Genomic DNA, 14,120 nt, shown 5'->3' with positions numbered 1-14,120 from the left:
GGCTGTTCCATATGTACAAAAATGTCAAGGTTCTTGAACGACAAATATTTGTCCTGTATCCTTGCTAATTTGATGGCAGTTGAAAGTCCGCTCTGGATCTTGTGGAGGGAATTGGGTTGATGATGATTTAGTAAGGCTGAGATCTGGGCGAGTTGGTATGCATTCATACTGGTGAACAGCGCAAAAAAGGCGGGACAACAACAATACAAGCGCTGACTATCAACTGGGTTTATTGAAGGACGGAAGGGTATATATATACAAAAACATAACACAAAGAAGTAAGAAGATAGTGTGAAAAGGGCCGTGAAAATCAAAACTTATGTCACATGTGAAGTGATGTAAGCCAATTCCTTGTTGCTAAGTGCCACGGAAGGACTGCTGATGCATTCTTCACCTTGCCTGTGGATGTGAAGCGCTTCCATTGTTTCGCGCGTGAGCTTATCTTTATGGCGGAACAGAACTTCGGTTTTCTTGTACTCCGGTGTGCACTTGCACTTTTTGCAGCGGAACTTTGTGCGCGGAAGCCCTCCGTCTTGTTCCGATTTCCTTTCTTGCTCCCTTTCATGATGGCATTTGCACTTTTGACAATGAGCGGCAACGTGGCTAAGAGGGTCACTTTTCCTTGTGTTTTCATGCTCCATGAGCCTTTTGTTTACACATCTGCCGGTCTGCCCGACGTAAACAGCACCGCAAGAGAAGGGAATTTTTGTACACCAGGTTTTCTGCACATGGTACAGAGGGTGAAACATGGCGTACCTGGCAGCCTTCCTTCTTCTCTTCCTTAGCCTGTGCAACCTGCTTGCACATGGAGCTCAGTTTGTGGGGAGCAGAAAACACAACATCGACATCATACCTGCCGGCAACCTTCTTGAGACCGTGAGACAAGCCGTGCGTGTAAGGAACCACCGCTGGTCTTTTCACCTTCTTGCCTTCATTGGGTCGGCCATTTTTTAGAAATTTTATCAGCTTTTCGGAAGCCCTGGAAATTATTTCATCCGGATAACCATTTGCGCGTAATCTGCAAACCTGCATTGTGATGCTATCAGCAGTCTTCTCATGGCACGACTTTTTGAGAGCGCATTTCAGGCACGCTACTGCTATACCTTGTATTATAAGTTTGGAGTGACACGATGAAAAATTCAACAATGGTTTTTCAGACCTCGGGCAATAATACCAGCAAACATGTCCACGTTCAATAAATAAAGCCAAATCCAAAAACTGAAGTTGACTGCCGCTTGGAACCTCAGTTGTAAACTTGAGGCCGCGTCCGTATTCACTGAAGACCTTCAACACATCACCGAGCTTTCTTGGCAAACTGCCTTCATGAGCAATAACCAGGAAGTCATCAACGTACCTAAAGATACGAGTGACCATGCCTTCTGACGCTTTGCTAATATCAGAGTCAACATTGGCAAGAAAGATATTGGCCAAGACTGGAGCAACCCTTGATCCTATGCAAACACCTGCCGCTTGCACGAATGCCTTCCCTTGCCAATCAATCACAGTCGCGGACAGGTAAAACGACAGAATTTCTAAGAAGCTCTCAACAGACACTCCGCATTTGTCAATAAAGGCGCGCTCTTCATTATCCTCGCAAATGCACTTTTTCACAGCGATCATCAAATCACAATGTGGCAAGGAATAATATAGATCAACCACGTCAATACTGAACATCATGCAAGTCCTTGGATTTTTCACATTAAGATAGTCCACAAGCGCTTGAGAGTTCGGCACTAGGAATGGGTCGTGCACGCTCAGGGACGTCAGGTGTTCTTTGAGGTATCCCGACACGGCCCTCTGCCAAGTGCTGCGCTCGGAAACGATAGCGCGGAAGGGTATATTCACCTTGTGCGTTTTGGCGGTGAAAAATACATCCAGGAGCAGTCCCTTTGACTTGGTAACTGATTCAGCCAACTTCATCAAGTTGTGGCGCTGCAAAAGGTCGACGGCCTCTCTCTTTACCTTGGCTCCTTTGAATGAAACCTGCCTGAAGTTCTTGTTCAAGGCCTCGAACGCCTTCTCTTGAAAGGAACCCTCTTGAAGGACGACAAAGCAGCCTTCCTTATCGGCCATGACTAGTCTGAGGCCACTTTTCACCAGGAACTGCACAGTCTCCTTTGGGTTGCTTCTGTTCCTTTGTGCCTTGTCCGTTCTCGCCAGCACGTCCACACATTCTGCAATGCAACGTTGGCGCATTTCTTCAGAAGCGCGGCGAGCAATGCCTCTCGAAAATGCCACCTTCTCAGCAGGTTTCAGGCGAGGTTCCAGGGCGAACTTGGGACCCATCCGCCGCACCGCCTTATGTCTCTCAGGAATTTCTTTGTGGCCGAGATCGATGTATCTTCCTTCATCTCTGCTGGGCTTCTTCCTTTTTGGCAGAGTCGGCCGAATAGCGTTCCAGAGGACGTCTGAGACAGTGCTCTGAGACAGGACGTCTGAGGCGGTGCTGCGGATGGGTCCCAAGTTCGCCCTGGAACCTCGCCTGAAACCTGCTGAGAAGGTGGCATTTTCGAGAGGCATTGCTCGCCGCGCTCCTGAAGAAATGCGCCAACGTTGCATTGCAGAATGTGTGGACGTGCTGTCGAGAACGGACAAGGCGCAAAGGAACAGAAGCAACCCAAAGGAGACTGTGCAGTTCCTGATGAAAAGTGGCCTCAGACTAGTCACGGCCGATAAGGAAGGCTGCTTTGTCGTCCTTCAAGAGGGTTCCTTTCAAGAGAAGGCGTTCGAGGCCTTGAACAAGAACTTCAGGCAGGTTTCATTCAAAGGAGCCAAGGTAAAGAGAGAGGCCGTCGACCTTTTGCAGCGCCACAACTTGATGAAGTTGGCTGAATCAGTTACCAAGTCAAAGGGACTGCTCCTGGATGTATTTTTCACCGCCAAAACGCACAAGGTGAATATACCCTTCCGCGCTATCGTTTCCGAGCGCAGCACTTGGCAGAGGGCCGTGTCGGGATACCTCAAAGAACACCTGACGTCCCTGAGCATGCACGACCCATTCCTAGTGCCGAACTCTCAAGCGCTTGTGGACTATCTTAATGTGAAAAATCCAAGGACTTGCATGATGTTCAGTATTGACGTGGTTGATCTATATTATTCCTTGCCACATTGTGATTTGATGATCGCTGTGAAAAAGTGCATTTGCGAGGATAATGAAGAGCGCGCCTTTATTGACAAATGCGGAGTGTCTGTTGAGAGCTTCTTAGAAATTCTGTCGTTTTACCTGTCCGCGACTGTGATTGGTTGGCAAGGGAAGGCATTCGTGCAAGCGGCAGGTGTTTACATAGGATCAAGAGTTGCTCCAGTCTTGGCCAATATCTTTCTTGCCAATGTTGACTCTGATATTAGCAAAGCGTCAGAAGGCATGGTCACTCGTATCTTTTGGTACGTTGATGACTTCCTGGTAATTGCTCATGAAGGCAGTTTGCCAAGAAAGCTCGCTGATGTCTTGAAGGTCTCCAGTGAATACGGACGCGGCCTCAAGTTTACAACTGAGGTTCCAAGCGGCAATCAGCTTCAGTTTTTGGATTTGGCTTTATTTATTGAACGTGGACATGTTTGCTGGTATTATTGCCCGAGGTCTGAAAAACCATTGTTGAATTTTTCATCGTGTCACTCCAAACTTATAAAACAAGGTATAGCGGTATCGTGCCTGAAATCCGCTCTCAAAAAGTCGTGCCATGAGAAGACTGCTGATAGCATCACAATGCAGGTTTGCAGATTACGCGCAAATGGTTATCCGGATGAAATAATTTCCAGGGCTTCCGAAAAGCTGATAAAATTTGTAAAAAATGGTCGACCCAATGAAGGCAAGAAGGTGAAAAGACCAGCGGTGGTTCCTTACACGCACGGCTTGTCTCACGGTCTCAAGAAGGTTGCCGGCAGGTATGATGTCGATGTTGTGTTTTCTGCTCCTCCCCACAAACTGAGCTCCATGTGCAAGCAGGTTGCACAGGCTAAGGAAGAGAAGAAGGAAGGCTGCCAGGTACGCCATGTTTCACCCTCTGTATCATGTGCAGGAAACGTGGTGTACATAATTCCCTTCTCTTGCGGTGCTGTTTACGTCGGGCAGACCGGCAGATGTGTAAACAAAAGGCTCATGGAGCATGAAAACACAAGGAAAAGTGACCCTCTTAGCCACGTTGCCGCTCATTGTCAAAAGTGCAAATGCCATCATGAAAGGGAGCAAGAAAGGAAATCGGAACAAGACGGAGGGCTTCCGCGCACAAAGTTCCGCTGCAAAAAGTGCAAGTGCGCACCGGAGTACAAGAAAACCGAAGTTCTGTTCCGCCATAAAGATAAGCTCACGCGCGAAACAATGGAAGCGCATCACATCCACAGGCAAGGTGAAGAATGCATCAGCAGTCCTTCCGTGGCACTTAGCAACAAGGAATTGGCTTACATCACTTCACATGTGACATAAGTTTTGATTTTCACGGCCCTTTTCACACTATCTTCTTACTTCTTTGTGTTATGTTTTTGTATATATATACCCTTCCGTCCTTAAATAAACCCATTTGATAGTCAGCGCTTGTCTTGTTGTTGTCCCGCCTTTTTTGCGCTGTTCACCAGTTTGATGATGATTGTTGTGGGAAGCTTGTCGTCTTGCAGATTCGTCTTGCAAATTGCTCAGTCACACTGCTAGAGGATACTTCTGGAGAGGTTAACTTTTAATAACAATTAATAACACAAAGGAAGATACAAGCAAGGAGAAAACATATTTACACTTCACTAACTCGTAGTTGTACCTGACGAAACCAGCCCTCAGCCTGCCGAAACAGCTGGTTTTAAACCCTGTGTCCCCGCCCTCGGTGGGGAGAATAACCAACCAGGTAACTGCACAAACATCCACCCAATAAATTATTGGGGGAAGGAAAACATCCCCAATCAACAATTCGGAAAGGATCACACAACCAATCAATGATTGGGGTAAGAAGATAACTCATCGCGACAAACACTGTACACATATGCGCACTTTCTACCATCACGATTTTGGAGAATTATGCTTTCCTGCTGCGAGCTTCGCGAACACTCACTTTCCCAACGTCCGGTTGACCCAAGTTCAAGAAAATTTATTTAAACCCAACTGTTCAGCATCGTCGCTCATCATGCTTGCGCGCTTCAAGCTGTCAACGCACGCCGCTGCAGATATGGGACAAAAGCCACGCACTGTGACGCGGGTCCGCCTCGCCACAAGCATGTGCACACAGGATGCGACCTAATGAAACCGTTCCTGAAGGGAGTTTGACCTTTCCCGTAATCCTCCGCTATCCGGCGCCCCCCTTATCCCGCTGGGTTGAGTAGGACTCACCCGCTTCTCTGCGGTTGTGCGGTGGGCCCAAGAAAAAGAATGTAAAGGGCATTCCACTAACGAGAACCGGATGCGGCAAAACAAAGTACAGCACCGCGAACTTCACTATGGCCTTTACGTTTTTCACATCAGCGGCATGCAAAAACATGGAAGCATTGGTATCAGTTATGTCTGCCACGGTTTTTAAGACATACGAATGCATTCTTTTATTTAAAAAAAAATACATTTTCACTTGTCTAGCCCATGAGTAGCCTTAACTTCAGCAGTTATTATTCTTGCGTTTGATCCATGAGGAGGCCTCGCTGCAACATGAGCCCCCCCCCCCGAGCAAAATATCTGCCTACGCCACTGGTTCCGGGTGGTGACGTTCCGTGCCAGCGCTACAACACGCTGTCGGGTTCCACTTCTAAAGGTGAAGCTTAAGCGTAATTAATTAGCAGTTAATTAGCATTTAGTCATTAATAGGTCATTAGTAATTAATTAGTTATTGTAACTACTTAGTGATTATTCATTGTGTGTGACGTTATCCAGTAGTGACGTCACCAGTGGTGACGTCACCACTGGATATCCAGTGGTGACGTCGCTTCGTCTCTACGCACTTTAGGCCGTCAAACTGTCCCCTAAATTTTTGTCTGCCATCCTTTGTTAGGGCGACGACAGTAGTTCGCTCCAACAAAGTACACTGCTCAATTGCCTAGTTCGCCCCACGTTCGGAGGACAATATATGGGGTCACTCTGCGTCCAGCCGGCCGTTGCGAGCTGCCTTGCCAGCTACATGCAGGCGTCAATCGTACGCGACACGTTTCCCCAAACCGTGGCGCCGAGTCGTAGCCACGGCAGGTTCGGACGAAAGAGGCAACGGCAGAGCACGCTAGAAAATAGTTTATTGCCCTAGCGCGACCTAAAGCACACTGCGGAAGGATGTTCTATCCGATAAAATAGAGGCTCAGTATAGACGCTTTACAGCGGCGTATCATGGGGGCTGCCATCTTTGATCACGTGATCACGCCGCCATTACTCGCCTCCTGACCGCTCGGCGCGCGCCTCGTCGCGACGGCTGCTGCGCCGGATGTTTCGGCTGATACGGTTTTAGAGCAGTGGGAAGACGACACTGTGGTTTGTCTGAAGCTTCGAAGGACATGCGAAAACCCCAATTTGATCACTTTAGGCGTGAAAACGTTATCGGGCTTCATGTCGCGAAGAGCCGCTGAGCTCTCCGCCTGTTCGAGGCAACGGGTGGATCGCCTGAATGCAGGTGAAGGCTTTGCTTAATATTTTTTTATTGTTATTATCTAAAACAGCAATGTTTAATGACCCTGCGGCTGCGCAGGTCGTTGTCGTATTGTGTACATGCATGCGGAGACTGCTCTAAAACGCTCACATGCACATCGTACTCATTTGTTTGCAATCTGTTAAAGGTGAATAGGAAGCCTAAAATATTTTCTGTTGGTTTGCTGAACAAAGGAAGGTGACAAAAATAAATAAAACAAATGTTACCCAATCATGTAAGCAGTACCATGCATCAAGCAGCCTTCTCAAGCTTGCATGCAATCGTTTACAAGGATTCCGCGATATAATTGTTATAACGCGCGCATGGCAGAGCGTTCACTACAAGAAGTTCACAATTATGTCAGCCTCACATAGTATAAAATTGTGGTATGCTCCATGCTCGATATGCGGACATGATGATGCTCGAGGTCTCGTTGGTTGCAAGTTATCAGCCGGTTCTAGTGACTCTCTCGCATGGTTTGGTTTGGTTTATGGGGTTTAACGTCCCAAAGCGACTAAGGCTATGAGAGACGCCGTAGTGGAGGGCTCCGGAAATTTCGACCACCTGGGGTTCTTTAACGTGCACTGACATCGCACAGTACACGGGCCTCTAGAATTTCTCCTCCAAAGAAATTCCAGCCGCCGCGGCCGGGATCGAACCCGCGCCTTTTGGGTCAGCAGCCGAGCACCATAACCGCTGAGCCACCGCGGCGGCACTCTCTCGCATGGATCGCGAGGAAGTGACAACCGCAGAGCACAGCAGCCATAACACAAATGCTTTATTCCGATTGTAGTCCACGAAAACCGCGCTACTTGGAGCGAAGTTCAACAGTAGCACCAAGACGGTGTGTAATACACGAACTGACGGTAAGCGTTGTCCGCTCGCACGGCTATGCACTGCATAATATGCAGTAGCGGTATAGGAGCGTGTCGTTTTTTTTTGTGACGTTTCGGTGGCGGGACAGCTTGTTCATGCGGCTATGTTGCGCACTTACCCCCGCAGATTTTCCAAGATAAGATCGAGACATTTCCTTCTATATTCGCTGTCTAGCGCTGGCGAACATGTGTGTTGCGTTCGCCCCTTCGGAAAGGGTGGACGTCCAACGGGCGCGAACAGGGGCAGTACGTCCTTGTGCAGTTCGGTTCCGTGAAGCTCGCAAACGATCGCATCCCGCCCCTTTAACTGTTTGTCGCAATTCTTGCAATCCACAACAGAGCATGTATTTTCTCTTTCCACATTTCCACTGCTGCGTCGAGGCACACACGCCGGCGACTTACGAGGCAAGTAATGGCGCCGTGTTCCGAGCGCACCTGTGGCGCCATCTGGTCTCAAACGGAAGAACTGCGCGATGTAAACGGTCTATAGCTCACCAAGTCGTCGTTGTCAAACGGCGTTGGGTCGTGCGGGGGGCAGAAAGGGGTCCCTCGGGGCAGCTCAGCAGGAGGCGAGCGGCAAGAGCGAGAGGTTTCCGGCCGCCAGCTCCTCTTCTGGCCCCTCGGGCATTGCCTAACTAGGAGTAATAGGTTGCTCCCAAGCTAGGCATGGAACCCCTCCCTAGGGCCAGTGCGGTGCCGTGACGTGGCGTCATTGTGGGTAGCGGGGCGAGTACCCGGAGTGCCTTCTCTCCACATTCCTGGTGGCGCGTCGTCTCCTCACTCCGGCGCGTTCGCCTCTGGCGCGGGGCACGAGGAGAGATACCAGTGTGTCCCACAAGGGTAGCGAGGATAAAGGTATGAATATAAAAGTTGCAACCGAATACGAATGAAGGTCAATTTAGTTAGCAGAACGAAAAGCATAGCACAATGACTAGAATTGTTCCTATCCTGCATCAGCTTTCCAGAGCTAAGGAGCAAAGCACCCACTTACTTTGACTTCGAACAACTTCAGCGTTATTACAGCGGCCGGATGGACCATTAATTCCGGAAACACCCGTAAGCTCAGTGGATAGCGCAGCTTAAATGTTATTGCTCCTGTTTCAAGAGCTGTCTGAAGAACTCTCCTACATTTCATGTAACTAAATTTTGCTTACTGCAATGGGTAAATTGTATACTGGTCATATTGTCACGACCAGAGGAGCCGTGAAGGTAGGCGTCGGGAAAAACCCAAGACTGGCCTTCTTTTAATTATAGAGCCAGCTTCCACCACACCAAACAGAACAAGCGCGCCGCGAGAGTCCACCGCCGCTTCGTCGTCGTCCTCGATTCAGCGCGGAGGCCGCGCGGCGCGTTAGGCGCGTGGCATTATTCCCCCCCGCGAAAGCAAACATCGTCTCGATGTGGAATGGGGTATGTACAGTGAGAGGAGAAAGAGCAAAAACAAGAGGAATAGGGGTGAGGTGAACTATACAATGTGCGCTAGATGAGATGCGGCGAGAGTCAAGGTCACACGTGGGGTAAGGGGAAAAAGGTAAGAAACACAGCGTGAACACAGCGCTCAGCCACGCGAAAAGTACGGCTTTAAGCGCACTACATGCACAATTTCAGGCCGTTTACACTGAGGGCCGACGATCACAGTTCCATGGGGAACAACTTCGTAGTTGACGCTGTTCAGGCGGCGCAGGACTCTGTACGGGCCAAAATACCTATTTATAAACTTTTCGCACAATCCCTTGCGGCGCACGGGTGTCCACACCCACACGTGGTCGCCGGGCTCGTAGTGCACGTCCCTGTGCCGAAAGTTATAGTGTCGGGCATCAGCGGATTGCTGGTCCTTGATGTCCAAGCGGGCCAGCTGACGGGCCTGCTCTGCTTGTTCCACGAAGTGGCCTGCTTCAGGGGGGAGCTCTGCGTCGCCATACAGCAGCATGGCGTCTAGCATCATGCGGACCTCTCTGCCATACACGAGACGGAACGGGGTGAACTGGGTGGTTTCCTGCGTCGCGGTATTATATGCGAAGGTGACGTAGGGCAAGACCTCATCCCAGGTTTTGTGTTCAACGTCGACGTACATCGAGATCATGTCCGCCAATGTTTTGTTGAGCCGTTCCGTTAGACCATTGGTTTGGGGTTGATACGCTGTTGTTGGTCGATGCGCAGTATGGCTAAGCGTTAAGACGTCTCGTAGGAGTCGGGATGTAAACGCATTGCCTCGGTCAGTAATGATGGCTGATGGGGCGCCGTGTCTAAGCACGATGTCGTGCATAAAGAAGTGGGCAACTTCAGCGGCAGTACCTCGAGCAAGGGCCTTTGTTTCAGCGTAGCGGGTCAAGTAGTCTGTGGCGACTACGATCCACTTGTGGCCGGACGACGAGAGAGGAAATGGCCCCAGAAGGTCCATGCCGACTTTGTCGAATGATATTTGTGGTGGCTCGATGCACTGAAGCAGTCCAGGAGGCTTGAGCGCGGGTTTTTTCCGCCGCTGGCATTGCCGGCATGTCCGGACATAATGCTTGACACTTGAAGTTAGGTGGGGCCAGTAATATTTGTTCCGGATTCGGGATAAGGTGCGTGTAACTCCAAGGTGGCCGGAAGTCGGTTCATCATGGCAGGCAAGGAGGAATTCATCCCGGAGATCGGACGGTATGTCGAGCAGGTAAGTTGTCGGACTTGAAGTAGGGTTCTTTTTATAAAGCACCCCTCTCCGCAGGCAGAACGATGATAGTCCACGAGCTAGGTATCGTGGTATTTCAGGGCGCCCGCCTTCGAGATGTTCGGTGAGCAGACCCAGCTCGACGTCGGCACGCTGTCTGGAAACGAGCTCAGACGTGCTGACCGCTCCAAGAAAGCTATCATCATCGGTGGTGCCTTCTGGAGGAGGTTCGACGGGAGCGCGTGACAAGCTGTCAGCGTCGGTGTGCTTCCGGCCTGATTTGTAGGTGACGGTGAAATCGAATTCCTGCAGGCGTAATGCCCAACGTGCTAAGCGGCCGCAAGGGTCCTTTAAATTTTTCAACCAGCACAGCGAGTGGTGGTCGGTGACGATACAAAACGGTCTACCATACAGGTATGGGCGGAACTTAGCGGCGGCCCAGACAACCGCCAAACATTCTTTTTCCGTAGTAGAGTAGTTCAACTCAGCGCGCGACACTGCGCGGCTGGCGTAGGCAATTACTTTGTCGACACCATTTTGCATTTTGCGCACCGGCGCCAAGGCCGACGTTGCTCGCATCCGTGTGCACTGCACCTCCGTGTCAGCATCTTCGTCGAAATGTGCCAGGATGGGCGGCGATTGGAGTCGGCGTCGTAACTCGTCGAAGGCAGTCTGCTGTTCGTTGCCCCAGGAAAATGACGTGTCATCACGGGTTAGGAGTGTCAGGGGGCTGGCGAGCTGGGTGAAGTTTCTAATGAAGCGGCGATAGTAGGAGCACAGGCCCAGGAAGCGTCGGACTGCTTTTTTGTGGGCGGTAACCGGAAAGGCAGCAACGGCAGCAAGCTTCTCTGGGTCAGCGCGGATTCCGTCAGTACTAATGACGTGCCCGAGGAACTTCAATTCGGTGAACCCAAAGTGGCATTTTTCTGGTTTTAGGGAGAGGTTGGCGGATCGAACGGCTTCGAGGACAGTCCTGAGGCGGTGCAGATGTTCCGTGAACGTTGCGGAAAAAATGATGACATCGTCAAGATAAACAAGACAGGTCTGCCACTTTAAACCGGTGAGAACGATGTCCATCATTCTTTGGAACGTGGCAGGAGCACAGCAGAGCCCGAATGGGAGGACACGAAATTCATACAGCCCGTCCGGTGTGATGAAGGCGGTTTTCTCACGGTCCCTCTCCTCAACTTCTATCTGCCAATAACCACTTCTGAGGTCGACCGAAGAAAAGTACTTGGCTTGACGAAGTCGGTCGAGGGAGTCGTCGATACGCGGGAGCGGGTACACGTCTTTCTTGGTCACACTGTTCAGCTTCCTGTAGTCGACGCAGAACCGTAGTTTCCCGTCTTTCTTTTTCACGAGGACGACAGGAGACGACCACGGACTGCTTGACGGTTGGATGCCGCCGTCTGTGAGCATCTCTTCGACCTGTGTTTGAATAGCATCTCGCTCACGAGGGGACACACGATAGGGCTGCTGATGGATGGGTCGGGCTCCGTCATGCGTGATAATGCGGTGTTTAACTATCGACGTTTGGCGCACTTTAGACGACGACGTGAAACACGCGCCAAACTCCCGCAAGAGGTCCTGGAGTTGCCTCTTTTCAGTGGGTGGAAGGCCTGGATTTATGTCTACGTTGGTGACCGCTTCGGCGTCAGCTTCAGGTGTGTCCTCCGCACAAGCAAAGCATTCGGCCACTTCCTGAACATGGTCGACGTAAGCGATGGCTGTGCCACGGAACAGATGTCGATGCTCATTGCAGAAGTTGGTGACAAGGACCTCTGTACAACCGTCATGAAGGGATCCAAGGCCACGTGCCACCGCAATCCCCTTGTGAGTACGAGGGAGACATTAGGCTCGACAACCCGGAGTCCCCTATGTGGCTCGTCGCAGGTAACTCTAGCGAGAATGCTGGCACGTGGTGGCACCGTAACGTTATCGTCGGCGACTCGCAGGGCGGACCGAGAACCCTGGTGCGCAGGTTCTTCTGTGGCCATTGCAGTAGAAAACGTCACCAAGCGGTTCGGGAGGTCTATGATAGCACCGTGCTCACGAAGAAAGTCGATGCCAAGGATGACATCGCGAGAACATTCGCGGAGAACGAGAAAAATGGCAACGAATGTGCAGCCTCGAACCGTAACCCGGGCCGCACACATGCCGCGGGGTGCGACAAGATGTCCGCCTGCCGTGCGTATGTCGGGGCCGTCCCAGGGTGTCGTCACTTTTTTCAGGGCCGTCGCAAGCCGTCCGCTAAGGATAGAGTAATCTGCACCCGTATCGACCAACGCGCTAACCTCCTTTGTGTCGACGAGAACAGGGATATCCAAGGAGACCCTGCCTTCAGCACGGCCCGTGGATGGCTGTTGTGGAGGACTCAGTCGGTGCGGCGGCGGAACCTGGTCGGCGACTGGGGTTGCGCTGTCGGAGCGATTCAAGCGGCGCGTTGGGGGAAACTTTTCGGCGATGCGGCATTCGGCGTCGGGGCGATTGGGTCGGTGCGGCGGCGGAAGTGGGTCAGCGATCGGGGTTGCGGCATCGTGGCGATACGAAAGGCGCGTCGGGGAAAACTGTGCAGCGATGCGGCGTGCGACGTCGGGGCGATTCAGTTGCTGCGGTGGTGGAAGCTTTGCGTCGGAACGGCGTTCGGCGGCCTCGCCTCCAAAGGCCGCCGGAGCTAGTTTTCCCGATGAGGGCTCGAGGAACCACGTTGGCCTAGGGCGAAACGGGACCCAGAGGGCGAAGACCGGCGTGGAGAGGGCGATCGCGACTCGCGGCGCGGAGGAGACGGTGAACTACGCTGGCGGGTGACATACTCAGCGATGTCTTGAGGGCGCTCTCCAGGGCGTGGACGGGGGCTGTCGATAGAAAAACCGCGTAGTCCCATTTCGCGATAAGGGCACCGCCGGTAGAGATGGCCGGCCTCACCACAGTGGTAGCAGAGCGGGCGTTGATCCGGAGTCCGCCAGAGGTCAGTCTTCCGCGGTGCCTGGCGCCGATCCGCCCAGTAAGGAGTCGGCTGGGCAGAGTGCACCGCGACCAACAGTGCGGTGTAAGGCGAAGGTCCAGGAGGTGGGGCCCGCGGCGCATGACGTCCGCGTACGTGACTGGCTGGACAGGAGTCGGCTACGGCGCGGGATCGTATGGGGTCGGTTGCGGCGCCGGGACAACTGCAGCGTCTTGAGCCCTGAGTGCCTGCCGGACTTCCTCGCGGATGACGCTGGTGACGGAATCGACGTGAGGGGAAAGGTGGTTTGAAGGTGCTGCAGCTCCTCGCGGACCACGGAACGGATAAGTTCGCGAAGGGAGTCCGGATTCGTCCGGGGTTCATGGTCGAACCAGTCCAACGTTGATAGAGTCGAAGTTTGACGCAGTTGCCGGTCGTACTGATGGGATCTCTGCTGCAGCAATTTCTCCATGTGCACGGCGTCGGCCAGAAACTCCGCGACGGTGTTGGGCGGGTTCCGCACGAGGCCAGAAAAGAGCTGTTCTTTTACGCCGCGCATCAGGTGCCGCAGCTTTTTTCTTCAGGCATGGCCGGATCGGCGCGATGGCAAAGACGCGTCACATCCTCGACGTACATGGCAACACCCTCATTGGGAAGCTGAATTCGAGAGGACAGTGCACGCTCTGCGCTCTCCCGGCGGTCGCTGTTGGCGTACGTACTCAGGAGCTGACGTCGAAAGTCCGGCCATGTAGAGAAAGTAGTCTCATGGTTTTCGAACCACGTTCGTGCGGAGTCTTCAAGGCTGAAGTACACGTTACGTAGCTTTGTAGCGTCGTCCCAGCAGTTAAAGGTCGCGACCCATTCGTAGTGAGCCAACCAGTCTTCGGCATCTTCAAACAGGTCACTGTGAAAGGGCTTAGGCGTGCGTGGAGTCTGAAGGGTGAGATAGGTGGGGCTGGCTGCAGGGACAGTCGTAGGCAGGGCGGGCAGTGGCGTCGCCATGAGTGGAATGGTAGTTGAAGGCGCGCTGACAACAGGGAGGGCCTTGGGGGACAGGCCTCGGATCC

The 14,120-nt window shown here is 52.1% G+C and overlaps 1 protein-coding gene across 1 annotated transcript in view; it reads left to right on the top strand.

The window, feature by feature from the left end:
* Window positions 1-14,120, top strand: part of LOC149326092 (cytochrome P450 3A4-like) — a 174,260-nt gene that overhangs the window by 53,570 nt on the left and 106,570 nt on the right. The gene's annotated exons all lie outside the window — the stretch shown is intronic.

The sequence above is a fragment of the Amblyomma mixtum genome, chromosome 10 (genome assembly GCF_055824585.1).
Source record: "Amblyomma mixtum isolate Tamu chromosome 10, ASM5582458v1, whole genome shotgun sequence".
In the NCBI taxonomy this organism is placed as follows: domain Eukaryota; kingdom Metazoa; phylum Arthropoda; class Arachnida; order Ixodida; family Ixodidae; genus Amblyomma; species Amblyomma mixtum.
Note: the sequence above shows the minus strand (reverse complement) of the source record. Positions and strands in the feature narration are given on the sequence as shown.